This window comes from Oenanthe melanoleuca, chromosome 1 (assembly GCF_029582105.1).
Source record: "Oenanthe melanoleuca isolate GR-GAL-2019-014 chromosome 1, OMel1.0, whole genome shotgun sequence".
In the NCBI taxonomy this organism is placed as follows: Eukaryota; Metazoa; Chordata; class Aves; order Passeriformes; family Muscicapidae; genus Oenanthe; species Oenanthe melanoleuca.
The window spans coordinates 34,256,281-34,271,124 of record NC_079333.1 but is presented as its reverse complement, the minus strand read 5'-3'; positions in this window follow the sequence as shown (position 1 = coordinate 34,271,124).

Sequence of the window (14,844 nt, the reverse complement as noted above, 5' to 3'; positions counted from 1 at the left end):
AAGAAGTTTTATGAAAATCTGCCACAGCATGAAGTTTTTATCATTTAGAGGTCTATGAATTTTCTAGGGCACAAATTGCTGTTTTTACCTTGTGCCTTGTGTGCCTTGAATTTTGCTTCTTTACTGGCTACCTTGCCAAAAATGTCTAGTTTATTTCAGGATTTCTTTCTCTTTGGCCTTTGGTGCCATCTTGTCTCCTTGACTTGACACTTGGTGAGGAGCTTTTGTCAGAGTCATTAAGACTGAGGCTGTTACTTTTTAGTTTCTGTCAGGTTTCTAAGTTTTTTAATTTATTTAAATGCCAGCTATGCTCAGACAAAGGACACACAACCTTATACTAGCTACTGTGAATTAATTCTGTCTAATATCTCTCTAATATCTATCTAATTCTATCTAATATCTAAAATTAATTCTATCACAGCCAAAACCAGAACAGAGGTTCATCCAGATCACAGAGATCAAGAGGGCTGGTGTTGTTTATTCTGGAGAGGAGAAGACTCTACAGTGACCTCTTTGTGGCCTTTCAGCACCTAAAGGGGGCTACAAGAAAGTTGGAGAGGGACTTTTTACAAGGAAGTGCAGTGAGAGCAAGGGGGAATGACTTCAAACTGAAAAAGAATAGGTTTAGATTAGCTATTAGGAAGAAATATATTACTGTGAATGTGGTGAAGCACTGGATCAGGTTTCCCAGAGAAGCTGTGGATGCCCCATCCCTAAAAGTGTCCAAGGCCAGGTTGGATGGGGCTCTGTGCAGGTTAATCTTTTTGAAGATGATCTTAAAGGTCCCTTCCAACCCAAAGCATTCTATGTTTCTATGATCCTAGGGCTCTATATTCCATAAAAGGTGACATCTCACTCAGCAGTGATCTAGAGAGAAGGTTAGTGGTGGGGTGGTCACTGTTTGATGCCTTTCTCAGCATCAGCTGGCTGGTGGTGAGCAATTTTCATTTCCATCTCTTGTTTTTCTTATCTTTTATTTTGCTCTGTTATTTTCTTTTTCATTACAAATTGTCGTTGTTGTTGATCTGGAGGCACAAATGAGTTAGGAAAACAGAGGAAACAAGGGGCAATAAACAAAAAGATTGCAGCATTTTGGAGTTTTTAACCTTTTCTTAATAGTAATATCAGATTGTTTGCTGAGTATATACTCACACATGGAAAAAACTGTTGTGTTACATTTTTGCATGGGCACACACTAATAATCAATGTTAGAGTCTGATCAAAATTTTTATTTTGCACCTGTGGTTCTGGATAACTACCCAAAAGTGATCTGTTGTCTCAGCTTGTCTTTTCAATTTCATTCAGTCAGAAAAGATTCACTGCCTGGGAAAGGTGAAAAAATTGAGACACCCTCAACATATAGTCACAGTGGAACAGAAAGAGGAGGAATTCTGCCAGCAGCCCTGCTGATGAAACTGTGAAAGGAGCCAAGCTGAGAGGAAAGGCAGCCAGTCTCTAGAAATGGTTACCCCAAATGCATTATACAAGCTCCTCATTTCAGGTAGTTCAGACAGTAAAAATCCAGCCAGCAGAAAGCCTTCAGGGAAATTGATGAGTGGGGTTGCCTGAGATTAATGAAAACTACACAAATAGAGCAAATTGGCAGGAGTAGGGGTAAGAGTCTGCCCTTTCATAGGTCTCATAGTTATTAATATTAAGAATCTGACATTACAGTAGATGGCTTTGATGTTCTAAGGTCTCCAAGGCCAAGAATTATGCTTCCTCCTCCTGTCTCCATCCCTATCCAAGTGCAGACATTAGACTAATGGAAAAAAGTGAAATGGCCTGTCCAAAAGAGGATCATAATCAAAACACTCAAAAAAGATATAGAGAGTGATTGGAAATGTTGCAAACTCTATGACCAGCATAATAAAACAAGATGAATATTTATCATGTTCACTAGGTCTACTTCTCCATCTACCCATTCTATATGCCTGTTCCTGCAGTGTTTATTCATCTGGCTGTATGTATATATAAATGGCAAGTCTCACCTGAGCTTTGATAGCGCAGCCCCACATGACCTACATGCAGACTTACCCACCTCAGAGTGAACTCCTTAAAGAAAGCCAGATCTAAAATGGGGTGTAATCACTTAGTGGAAGACAAAATTTAGTATTCACCACTGTAGTCTTCAAACCTCAGAGGCAGCTGCCAGCCCTGAGGTGCCCAGCTCTGCAGTGCCCCACTCCTGGCAGCAGCAGTGCCCCAGCTCTCTCAGCTCTGCCTCCTGGATGCCCCTGTGCTGACAAGTCTGAGCACTTTGGTACCCAACTAATTCCCAGTTTTCCTTCCCCACACAGCTCCTTTTCTCACTTTTCCTGCTCTCTTCTCCCTGCTCCTCCTGCTGTAGGGACAGCAAGAAAGTGGCTGTGTGATGCTTGGTTGATGGCTGGGCTGAACCCAGACATCCATGGAGGTTTATAAAAAAGAGAAAAAGCCTAGGATTTTGTGTCTCCCATTCCTGGCCTGCTGAAAGAGCCAACATGGTACAAATGCACATGGCCAAAGGTTTCCTGTTTCTTAATAAATCCTGAACTACTTGATGAAGGGTGAAAGCTTCATCAGAGCTTTTACAAGCCTTATACCTCAGGTCAAGAATCCCATGGCCTGGTGATCTGGGGATTGTTGTGGAAGTACAGCTAAGAATCAAGCTTAAGATTTAGAGGTGCAAGGTCTATAAAATCTATAAAATATTCTCTGTGGTTTTATAAGTGCTATCTCTTTTCATTTTTATATATTGCCTCTGTGTGCTCAAGCATCACAAGTAAGCTTTGTGAATAGAAATGAAATAGCTGCAATCTGCATTTCTGTAAAGCCAGGTTTGATTTAAGATACAAAAACTATAAGTACATCTGGATGCACATTGGTCCTCTGCTCTGAAAATAATAAAAGTATTTGTGATGTAATCTACCATCTAATAAAGAAATTAAGGAGGACAATAAAAATTTAAAAACCTGAACAGGGAGAAATTAATTTCAAAATATCTTTTGAGTATTAATAAAGGTATAAGGGATAATCTTGCATAGTGGAGATTCATAAAAGGATACTCTTATTAAGGAAATAATTGGAAATCAGAGCATGTACATATGTCAAATGGCTGGAGCTATCAGCAAGAACGTGGTGCAGCAATGTGTTGAGATGATTAAAGAAAATATATGGAATATAGGAAATAACATGATGAAATTTTTAAAAATTACAAAGACACATTTCAAATTCACAAGGGAAACAAGAAAGTATTGCAGCTGTTCTTATGACTGTTTAAGCAAACCTGCATCAGGAATACCAAATGATCCCAGGCAGATGATATTTATAAGAGGGGAAATCATTGTGCCATGCATTTGTGCAGATGGCACCAAAAATCACACACATTTAAGCCATGTCTCAGATTTGTATATGCTCACTGTCCACAGAATAGGTACACACAGTGCATCTGCTTCCAAGAACTCAAGTGAAAATAGAATGAATTCTGGAACTGTGGGAGTCCTGCAGGGTCCCCTGAGCTGTATGTGGGTATGTTACTGTTATACAAGGGAGACACAGAAAATACAAAATCAACAACAATACTTTACAAGTATTCAAAGGTCATGAGGGAAAAATGTCCCCAAATACAAGCCTGTTGGTTTCAGAGGAATGAGATTCTTAAAAAAAAAAATTAGAGAGAGATTTTCTGATTTCTGAACACAGAAGGCTTCATACAATTTTTTATCTTCCAGCTTTTCTCACAAACAAAATAAGGAATATCTTTTTTCTTAAAAAAGGCAATGAAAATTCCCATAGACCCATATGATTCCAGAAACTGGAGGCCCAGCAAAAGCATTGCCACTAACTTGTGTTAATTAGTGGCTTTTAGTGGCTGTCCAAATTCAGGTGTAGTTTCTGAAAATATTTGCTTTAGTACAACATACAGTATTATACATACATACACATATATATATATATTATTTATAGAAATAATACTCAGTATACACATAGTATGCATATATGGTATTATCTATATGGCTTGCTTAGTATAAATACAGCCAATTTGTATGCAACTGTGGTTGTAGAGATGCTAAATCTCTTAAGAGAAAAGCAGTTCCTGCCAGAAAACCTGCTCCTCTGCAGACTCATCTCCACGGGCCAAGATTCCTGCCAGGACCCAGCCCTGGCCCTAACTTTCCATAGGCTGCAGCTTCTTTCAGAGCAATCTGCCTGCTCTGGGACCCTCCAGGGGCTCCACAATTGTTCTCCATGGGCTGCAGGGGCACAGCACCTCACCATGGGCTGCACCAGGGGAATCTCAGCTTTGGTGCCTGGAGCATCTCCTGCCCCTCCTCCTGCACTGCCCTGGGGTCTGCAGGGCTCCTCCTGTCCCATATTCTCACTCCTCTCTCCCAGCTGCTGTGCAGGGTTTTATCCCTTTCCTCAAATATCTTATTACAGAGGCATCACCAACATCATTGATGTTTTGGCCAGTGGTGTGTCCACCTTGGAGCCAGCTGGAACTGTGTGTGTGTGTGACATGGGTGTAGCTTGTGGCGTCTTCTCACAAAAGACAGCCCCCTCAGACAGATCTATAAAGTCAGAAAACTAGGACAGATCCAGAAAATGGAAAGCAGATGGCTCAGTGGAAGATAGTGTTTTACATCACAACTCAGCAGATTAAAATATCACCATAAAATGTAGGAAAGGACAGTTCATTGTAGTCTCTTGGGAAGTACCAATCTTAGCATGCTGCAGAAAGAGTGATTTTTTCCTATTACTTGGTGACTGTTATACAAAAGCTATAGGGTGAAGATCAATGAAAACCACCCTCTTAGAGTAAGTCTCAAGTGTGTCTTTCTTTCCTTGGTAAGGAAGATAGAAATACCAAGGGGAAAGATTCAGCAGTGAGCTGCTGAAGTGTACCCATCATTCAACACATGAACCAATTCTGTAGGAATTACCCTGTAAGGCATTTAAATATCCATCTCCCACAGGCCACACTTCAAACCAACAGCTGAATTGCTTTTTTGCACCTTTTCTTGTGCCCATTTGTTGCAGTGACATATAGGGCACCAGAGACTGACTGGCCTCAAAGAAATCTTCACTAAAACCTGAGATGGTCTGGCAGCCACAGAAATCATTGCCATTGATTGAGTCATTAGGCTATGATTTCAGTCATTAATAAGAAATCATCTTCTCATTTTCTTGTAACAATGACAAAAAAAAAAGTTTTAATGAAACAAGAATCTCAGGGCAGCAAGGCTATATAAGAGCCAGAGAAGACTTTATGTGCATTCAGAGACCAGAAAAACTAGAAAGAGAGGAATCTACTGAAGAACCACAAGCAGCTTTAGATGTTCTTGAGATCAGAATAGTTGGTAGCTGAGACAATACCAAGGACTTGCACTTTTCTTGCTCTTCCCCTGTTGCTTTTTTGATGCTTAATGAGAACAAGGCACTGGACCTTTAGTCTGAGTCCTGATGGACCTTTTTATGTCATGCATTAAGTGAAATGAAAACAGCTGAAATCTTTTGGTGTTGGGGAGATAACAAGCCTTAACCAATAGGAATCCAGGGTAATTGGGCAACAATTTTTTTGGCCTGCAGAGATAATGCAGTATTGTGCGTTAGGAAAATTGTTCTCCAGTAACTCTTTGGAGCTATGCAATTAGACCATGTGATTATTTATCTTTTAATTCTTAGCAGGATGTAAAAATGCTCCTATGCATAGCATGTTGTGGTGGGTTGACACTGGCTGGCTGCCAGGTGCCCACCAAGCCACTCTATCACTCCCCTTCTCAGCTGGATGGGTGGGGGAGAAAATGCAATAGAAAAGCTCATTGGTCAAGATAAGGACAGGAGCATGACCCAGAAAATACTGTCACAGGCAGAACAGACTTGACTTGGAGAAATAAATTAAATTTATTGCCATTTAATAACAAAATAGGATAGCAAGAAGTTAGAACAAATCTTAAAACACTTTCTGCCCACCTCTCTGTTCTTCCCAGGCTCAACCTCACTTTATTTCTTTTATTTCCTCCCCTCAAGTAGTGCAAGGGGCTTGGGGGAATGGGATTTGCAGTCAGCTCATAGCACTTCATGTCTGCCACTCCCAACCCTTCCAATGATGCCAACATCTACTCTGAGCTTGTTTCCTTTTCTGCCTTTAGGCTCTGGAAAACAAGAGAGATATCCAGGGAGAAGGATATGCTGGTTTTGTATCTGTCTTAGGAAGTCAGGAACAATCTTTGGATATGATGTGACACTGGATGTGGCAGAAACACACATGACCAGCACAAACCGCTGGCTGACCTTCAGGCAAAACTTTGGATGAGATGCATGATCAAGAGTTCTAGCAAGTCTGCCTGCAATAAATAAAACTGAAACCTAGAAAAGTTTAATTGGAAAAACTAAGGAGTAAACCATAAATTTGGAAAAGTGGGTAACATATAAAAATTCTCATTCTTCTAATAATACTAGGTTAACAGTAACTCCTGTAAGGACATGTTAATTTTATATATATATTTAATAATTTGAGAGAATATCTTGGTTTTCACCTCAAACTATAGCTTCTCTGAGGCAGATGAGTTTAGATTTCTTGTTCATATATTCTTAGTTTCCTTTACTGTTTGAAATTATTTTTCTTCCTTGCATCTTCTTTGATGCCCTTTTACAAGACAAAGTGAGACATAAGTTTATGATGGCTGTTTTTCATTAGGAGTAAATTCTTTTTTTTCTTGGCTCTATCTTACCTTCCTCTATTTTATCTTTTGTCAAAGACACTAACAGATAATGAAGATGATTTTTTTCCTTTCCAACTTAGTTTTTACCTCATTTCTGCCAATATTCATGCTTCAACACATGGTCCCCTCCAAGTCATTTGGTAGAAGACATACTGCCATTTCTAAATGACTATAAGTGTGGTAATCTTCTCATGACTCATTTATGATATTTCAGCTAGTTAATATATAATAACACATTCCATCAGGCAGCAAATTGATATAAGTTCTGCCTTTGTTGTGCTCTATTTTTCCCCATTGTTGTCTCGATGGTTGCCCCATTTGTGATCTGTGTAGTTTTGACAGTTTGTGGTTGACCCCATTACACTGATCTAATTGATGACCACTAGAATTTTGATGACAAAGCAGCTGTATTAATCATGTAACACATCTGACTTCTTTTACCACATTAGCCCCCTGGAAAATCCTTTAGCAAATTATATCCACATGTTAAGCTGCTCTGAACAATCAGTCTTGCTAAAGCCTTAGCCACCAAAATCCATTTCTTTTCTTCAGAAATCAGTCTCTTAATTTCTAGCAACTCAGCCTTTTTTCCACCAGGTTATAATCAAGTGATACAAACTTTTCATGCATGAAGAACAGTCATTTTAGTACAGGCAAGTGGAATTAACACTGAAGCTGTCAAATTATTTGAATTGTAAGTACATAGCAGCTTGCAAGCTTGAAAAATTTCACTGTTTTTTCTTTTTCCTATATGCAGAAAATCACTTGGAGTATTTAAGTCCATCCCTTCTTTGTGGCTTCTCCAGTGCTCAGAGCTCTGCCTGACTGAAAATCCTAGAAATAAACTCATTAAGGAGAGATTTAGAAAGAACTGGATGATAACTAGTGAAAACTATCCTTTTCACTCCACCAGTCAGATGTTAAGTGAATCAGAAAGAAATGGCAAAAGTACTGATTTCTTTAGGGCAATTGTAAGAATTCAATTACAATAGAGTTTCAAAGATCACAAATCTGCTAATCCTTCACAGGCCTTAAGGTTGCTACTGCACAAACACAAGAGTATTACTCAGTATATGAACCAACAGCTTGCTTAGGTGGGATAAAATCTATGTTATTATTTATCTTTATACAAAAGTGAAGGTGGCCCCAACAGACATTAATCAAAAGTTACAGGCCTTGTCTCAACAGAGTTGTATATGTGACTGCACTCAAGTATGAGGCCACAAAAGTGTGATAACAGTAAGTTTACACATCTACTTTATTGCTGGATTTTATTTCAATTATAAGTGACCTCAATACTTATCACTCTGTATTACAGGTCTCATAATGGAGCTACTCTTACAGGGGCATTTTAAATAACAGGAATAATTCAGTATGCTAAAATATTTTTTGAGACTTTGCAGGGAAAATTTTTTTTGCAGGTCCTATGGATAGTTCTCTGAAATTATTTCATTTTATTATTCCACCTACCAGAATCATAAAAATTGTATTAAAATGTTAGATCAGGGTATTTTCGGATAATGAAATATCTTGTATGCATCTGTGTTGTGTGCAGTGAATCAGAAGATTATGAAATGTGTTTCATAAAGTACTTGTGCACCAGGCAAGTGCACAATTTAACCTACTGCTGTAAATACAGTGGTTTTCTCAGTAAGTCATACTGATGGAAAAGCATCTCTGTACAAAGCACACAAAAAGAAATGCTGACTCTGTAAGTGATCTACCACACTACATTAAAATGCTGACTTTAACTCCCACTGTGCCTCAGGAACTAGAAACATTGTGGGATTTGTCAAAAGACATTCTCGTGGCATTCATCACATTGATTACTTCATAAAGTTTTCCTTCCTGCCCTCTTTAAACTGTAAAGGATGCTGCTGCCTCATGGTCTGCCCTTGGGGCTCAATCCACCCACACAGCTCACAAGGTCTGGATCCCACCAGATCAGAGAATCACAAATTTGGGCTGGAAGGAACATTAAAGATCATCCATGTCCAAAGACCCTACCATGAGCAGGAAACCTCCCACTAGACCAGGGTGTACAGAGCCCAGTCCAGCCTGTCCTTGAACACTTCCAGGGATGGGGAGTCCACAACCTCTCTGGTCAACAAAGAGCAACCTGAAAGAAAAATCTCTTTATATGACAGAGTAACATGCAAAAATCTGTTTAGAATGAAGTCTCAGAGAAATCTCATTCCAGTTTCCCTCCTGAGAAGCCATATTTTGGTGCCCAAGAGACATTTTTCTAGGACACACAGCAGCATTGAACTCAGGTACATTCACCACAGGTTTTAACAAGTCTTAAACACTTGTTAAAAATGTTTAACATTTTCCTTTTCACAATGCATTGAATATACTTCTCTCCTGTACTGCATTGCCTCTGAGCTGTAAGGGGAAGAGATGGAAATAGTACAATTGCCTTGAGAGCTGCCTGGGGTCTGTCACTGACCTGAGAATCTTCCTGGGAGCATATTAGATTTGAATTTTCAGGGACAATATACCTTCAAGAAAGAAACAAATTTCCTGAGGAGAAGGATAGCCATCTAGATCAGCAGATAATCCTTATGATACAGTCATTATTACCAGAAGAGAGAACCAAGGCTTTCCAAGGGGCCTCATCCATAATACATTATATCCAACTTCATTTTAACACAGAAAAAACAAATCTTCCACTGCCTGTCCCACAGGAAGATGTGTGTCTACTCTCTCAATGTGGCTCCATTTGCCTAATCATGCATTACTTCATGGAAAAACAAATGCTCAGTAGTTGTGCACTAGCAGGCTGCCACCCTGTGTGCTGTCCTCCACCTGGTCATGTTTCTTTGTGTGTGTTTATTCTTACCAGGGTCATTAACACAAGACTGGATGTTTTGGCTGATTTTAACAGAAGAAGGTGTGCTGCTGTTTCCCCTGTGGCATTTTTTTTTTTTTTCTTATCTTAGGAAAACAAAGGAGGCTAGAGTGCAAGAAACCATTCAGCCTAAAAAGCTTTAGACCATTAGTAATGCTAGAATTAAAAGATTAAAACACTTGTTTCAAGTGCTAAGTAGTCATGTTCTCTTATTAATGTCACACCCTACTAAGCATTATGCCATACTTTGTAATGCATGGATTCATCCCACACATCCTGTGCAGCTTTGGGCTTATGTTTAAATTTGAGAGCTTTCCTAAATCAAGATTCCAGGAACTATGCTCTCATTAATTTCCTCCTCTTGTTCCCTCCAAACTCAATTCTCAGTGCCCTCAAATGTGTTTACCTTGAAAGCCACACTTTAAAACCCAGTGATTTTATGAAGACCCAGAACAGACACTTAATGCAGAGCCATCCCCAGCCATTATATGCCCCAATGCTTCATTGAGTCAGACCTACTGAGCCTTAAAGGGGCTCTGCACTTCAGCTCCTGCTGAGGCATTTCTGTGCTCCTGCAGAGGCATTTTTAGCATCCATCTGAGTTGCCTGTACTGCATTGCTGGGTCTGTAACAGACTCTCAGAGACAGACATTTATCACTCCTGCATTACCATACTCTGTTCTTGCTGTACTGTGGGGAAGAGCCTTACTCAGCACATTAAAAATGCAAGGAACAATTAAAGAATCCCACTCTTAATGAGATGGTACTTCTCCCATCAATTCTAAGCAATGAATATTGCAAACTCCCTTTTCCAGCAGGTTAGACTAGCACTCACAACTCTCTGCTGTCAAGGATAGAGGCCCCTGCTGAAATGTGCTGAGCTCCTGACACTTGCAGGGTCTGTGCTGAGCCTGACTGTTGGGTGGCTGTCACATCTAATTAATGTCAATCCAGACCAGGGATCCTTCCTCCAGGTCACAGTCCTTGGCCAGACAGTGCTGCTCTAACTAGAACACTTGGAGTGTAATTCATTGAACACACTAAATATAGGATGTGCCAGCTTATGAAGGGGCAGAGAGAGCTAGACAAATTTCCATTTTAAAATGTCTAATTTTTTTCCCATGGAAACCAACATATGTGAAATTATTTAAATGTTGGAGATTTTAGGGGAAAAATTTGGGGGAACAAAACTTTCATCATATGAGGATGTGTTCATCTCTGACAAAATATAAAACCAAAACAGGCACCAGAGATTATACAGCATTAATTACTGCACTGATCAAGTGAGCTAGCAGGGTGTAACAACTCATCACTGTTCAATCTAGAGGTAGCTACTGCAAGTGTTCAGGAGACTGAAATAAAGCATCCTTCAACTCTGTAAGCAAAAAGAGTATTGTGAAGCCATGATGTTTAGCACTGAATTGATCTGGCTGGATTGCATATGATCCTGCTGAATCAAAATAATGCAGGAACATGGTTCAGTCCTGAACCTCAGTGTGGAGAGAAAATGTAATTCCTACCAACAAAGCATATTCAATCCCTTTTGCAATCAAGTTTTATATTCAAATTTGTAGTTGCAACCTTCATATAGGTTATATTTATGTGTGTAAAACCTTTTACAGTGTTTCAGTTCAGATAATATTGCAGAAAAGGAGCAGAATATTATGAATAAAGTTACTTCTTTTAATGATGGCTTTTGAAAAATGAGTTGAACAGGGTTGTTTGCTGACACTCTCCATGAAAGTTTTATGACATTGCTCAAAATATGGGCAGAGATCTCAGACTGTGCATGTCTATTAAATTTTGAAGGGAATGACAGCAAGAAAGTAATTGGCACATCACTGTTCAAAGAAAATGCTTTCATTGTGTCAAGGTTTGGATTCTTACTTGGAATAATTTAGGTGGGAAGTGACCTTTGTATCCCATTTAGTCCACCTATCTCCTCAAAAGAGGATTGATTTCAGACTTAGAGGAGGATTCTCAGGGTATTTACTGGTCAAATTTTGAAAATCTTTAAGGATGACAATTCCACCACCTGACTTAGAAATTTTCCTTGTTGGAAATCAAGAAGCTGTGTTTCTTGCTGCTTGTCTTCGATTGTGCACCTTGGAGAAGGGTCTTGTGCCATTTTCTCTACCTCCCTTGAGACCATTTAGGATACATTCAGGGTGTCACCTCCTGAATTATTCTGCAGAGATACTGACACACCCTCGTGACCAGTCCAGGCAGCAAATTTAACTCAAATTTCCAGAAGCAAACTATGAACAGAAACAAAGTTGTCATTGCAGGTAGGTAGGATTTGAAAAACAATGGTCTCTCTAGTCATGCAGAAAATACTTATCCCATCTTGATTCAAACATTCAGTGAAAACAATTAGGGATGGCTGTCACTGTGAAATGCAATGAAGAATTCAGTTTAGGCAGCATCACACAAGATGATAACTGTTAAACTGGTAAAAGTTAAATGTACTTTCATTGTCAGTATTCTGGAGCCCAGCTGGGAATGCATCCAAACCCAAACTTGTGAGCTTCACCTCTACAGGAAAACTCCCTCAAGTGGAGGATGTCTGTAACTAAAATGGTAATTTTCTTCTGCGAATTCACCATAATATAGCAATTATTTTGCTCATATATTAAAATTGTTATAATCTGTGGATGGTAAAATCCAAGAAGTTCTCCTTTCATACTGTGGGACCTAGAGCTTGGTGCAAGGTGGGGTGTCCCTAAAGCAGATCAGAGGGGAGGAATCAACTCCTTTGATCTGCTGGTCTCCCTTCTTTTGATCCAGCCCAGAACACAATTTGCTTTACAGGCTGCAAGAATATATTGCTGAATCATGTTTTCCTTTTGGTCTCCCAACTCCCCCTAGTCTTTCCAACCAGGCCTAATCTTGACCTATCCTCAGCTCAGTCTGTTCTTGTGCTTAATTTATTATGTGTGTGGAATTTTAATTGGTGATAGCCCCCATGCTTTCTATTTGGTATGTGTGTGTATGTGTGAGGTTGGGGTTTTTTTTAAGTTTTTCTCCCTTGTTTCTTTGGGATCTCATTTATTTGGCTTTGGGTTTTATTGTTGGTTATGTGTTTTTCTGTGAGAACATATGCACATTTACTGTCCAACATTAAAGTCTTTTGTACTGAAGTCCTTTGCATTTGAGTTCAAATTCCTGCTCCTTGGGCCAGTGAGCTTTCCTGAATTTTATGTTGGTAAAGAGGTTCACTAATGATATGGCAAAGAGAGTGAGCAAAGAAATGTAACATCATAGGAGAAAAATGTGTGAGGAGATAAGATCCACAAAACCTGAAGAGTTTCACAGCTCTTATATGACAATTCTACTTGCTGATTAGCCACTGCTAATCCCTTCAGGCTTAGTGACTTTTAGTGACTTCAGACAGGTTAAATTGCTATTTCTAACAGTTCAGAACACACTACAACCAAAAGAAAAAATAGTGTTGCAAAACCTTCATTTGTTTGATTCCAGAGCTGATATTAAGCAGCTGTCAAGTATTATCAGCAAGGGCACAACATTTAGAAAGTATTTAGAACCTGTATACATTATGTATGTGTACATACCTAAATATGTATAGCAGTTTTATGTTTTGGGATTATATTATATATAACGTATTTTCTCTAAATTAGCTTTGGTATTCCTTCTTTCAACCTTGGGTATATGATTTTTCCTGTAAGCTTTTGCCCCTGCTGATTTTCTGTAGGTCTCTACGCCTGAATATGCCAAACTTGATTTTCACACTGAGTTACACCATGACTGTGGGGTTTATTGGACCCCTATTGAGGCATATTAATGGTGGTCTATTCTTGTGCAATAATGTCACCATTATTTTGTGTCATTCTCATCTCTATAGATTTCTATAAAATATGCTCATAAAACTTGAGCAGCAATCTGAAATTTCTATATTTCCCATTCCTTTTAAAGGTTACCTAGAAACATCTGCAGCACAATAACAGTAAACTATCACACACCTAAGAATACTTGATGTAAACTGCTCCATTGTGCCAATTAAATGCAGTATGAACTCTATACAGGGGAGCACTTTATTGCTTCATTATTGCTTTTAAATAATTTTAAATCCTGTTCACTGCAGCAACAAACATCCAAGCAAATATTTAAAAAGCTAAATGGGGAAATGTAGAACAAGTTAATCTGCTACTGGAAACTTTAATGTGTGCAACTCCACATATGGCATATCTGTGTTCAGGGGGCAATAAAATATTTTCGAAGGCACCAAGAAAATGGCATATTTGCCTTTTTAATACATGCAATTAAACATGATGGGAAGGGATCAAACTGGTGGAGTGGACTGACTTAGATAGCAACATGTGCTGGTGCTGCACATCTTGCAGTGATAGTTTAGGAAAAGCTTAAAACTAGAAAGATCCAATTCACTGTAACAAAAAACATGGTTCTGTGGGAGAATAAGGGGACTACCTGTTGAATAAAGAATTTTGCCAGCAATGTAATTCATCAACACAGCAGCAGGTTGAAACTTCCTGTCAAAAATTGCCTTTGGTGGAATTAAGGTTTGAGCAAAAGTAGATGTTTAGAAGATGTTTCCTTTACAAGGCTCCAGCTGTCTGAGTTTGGAGAGTCAGAGCCCTTGAGCTGCTGTTGAAAAGCCAGTGAGGTGGGACAGCTGATGTTTTTCTTGTATGATTAATGACAAAGCTGGATGGCTTAAACAGCAGGTGCCTCAGAACTGTTGCGATGTGGCAATTCAGTTTCATTAAAATGTTGTCTCTGCTCTTTCCGTTATTTTATCACAGGATTTTTTTGTCAAAGCCTTTCAGTTTTCAGTCTGCATAGTCATAGAATGAAAGAAGGGTTTGGTTTGGAAAGTACCTTAAAGACCATCTAGTTACATCCCCCCTGCCATGGGCAGGGACACCTTCCACTACACCAGGTTACTCAGAGCTCCATCCAGCCTGGCCTTGAACACTTCCAGGGTTGGGGCATCCTATTCCAATAGGATAAAAATAATAATAATTAAATAATAAGTAAATAATTTCTTCCTCATATCTAACCTAAATTTCCCCTCTTCCAGTTTGAGCCCATTACTCCTGTTCCCTATCACTACAGCTCCTGATGAAGGGTCCCTCTCTGGCTGCTTTATAGGGCCATTAAATGTCCTGTCATGCCTTAGTACAAACAGCAACCAAGGAAGACATAATTTAATATGAAGCCATAAAATGCTGCAAAGAACTATTTCTGTTTCTGGATTAATTTATGCATAAGAGTTATGCACTTTTAAACTAATTTTCTTTTTTTAGG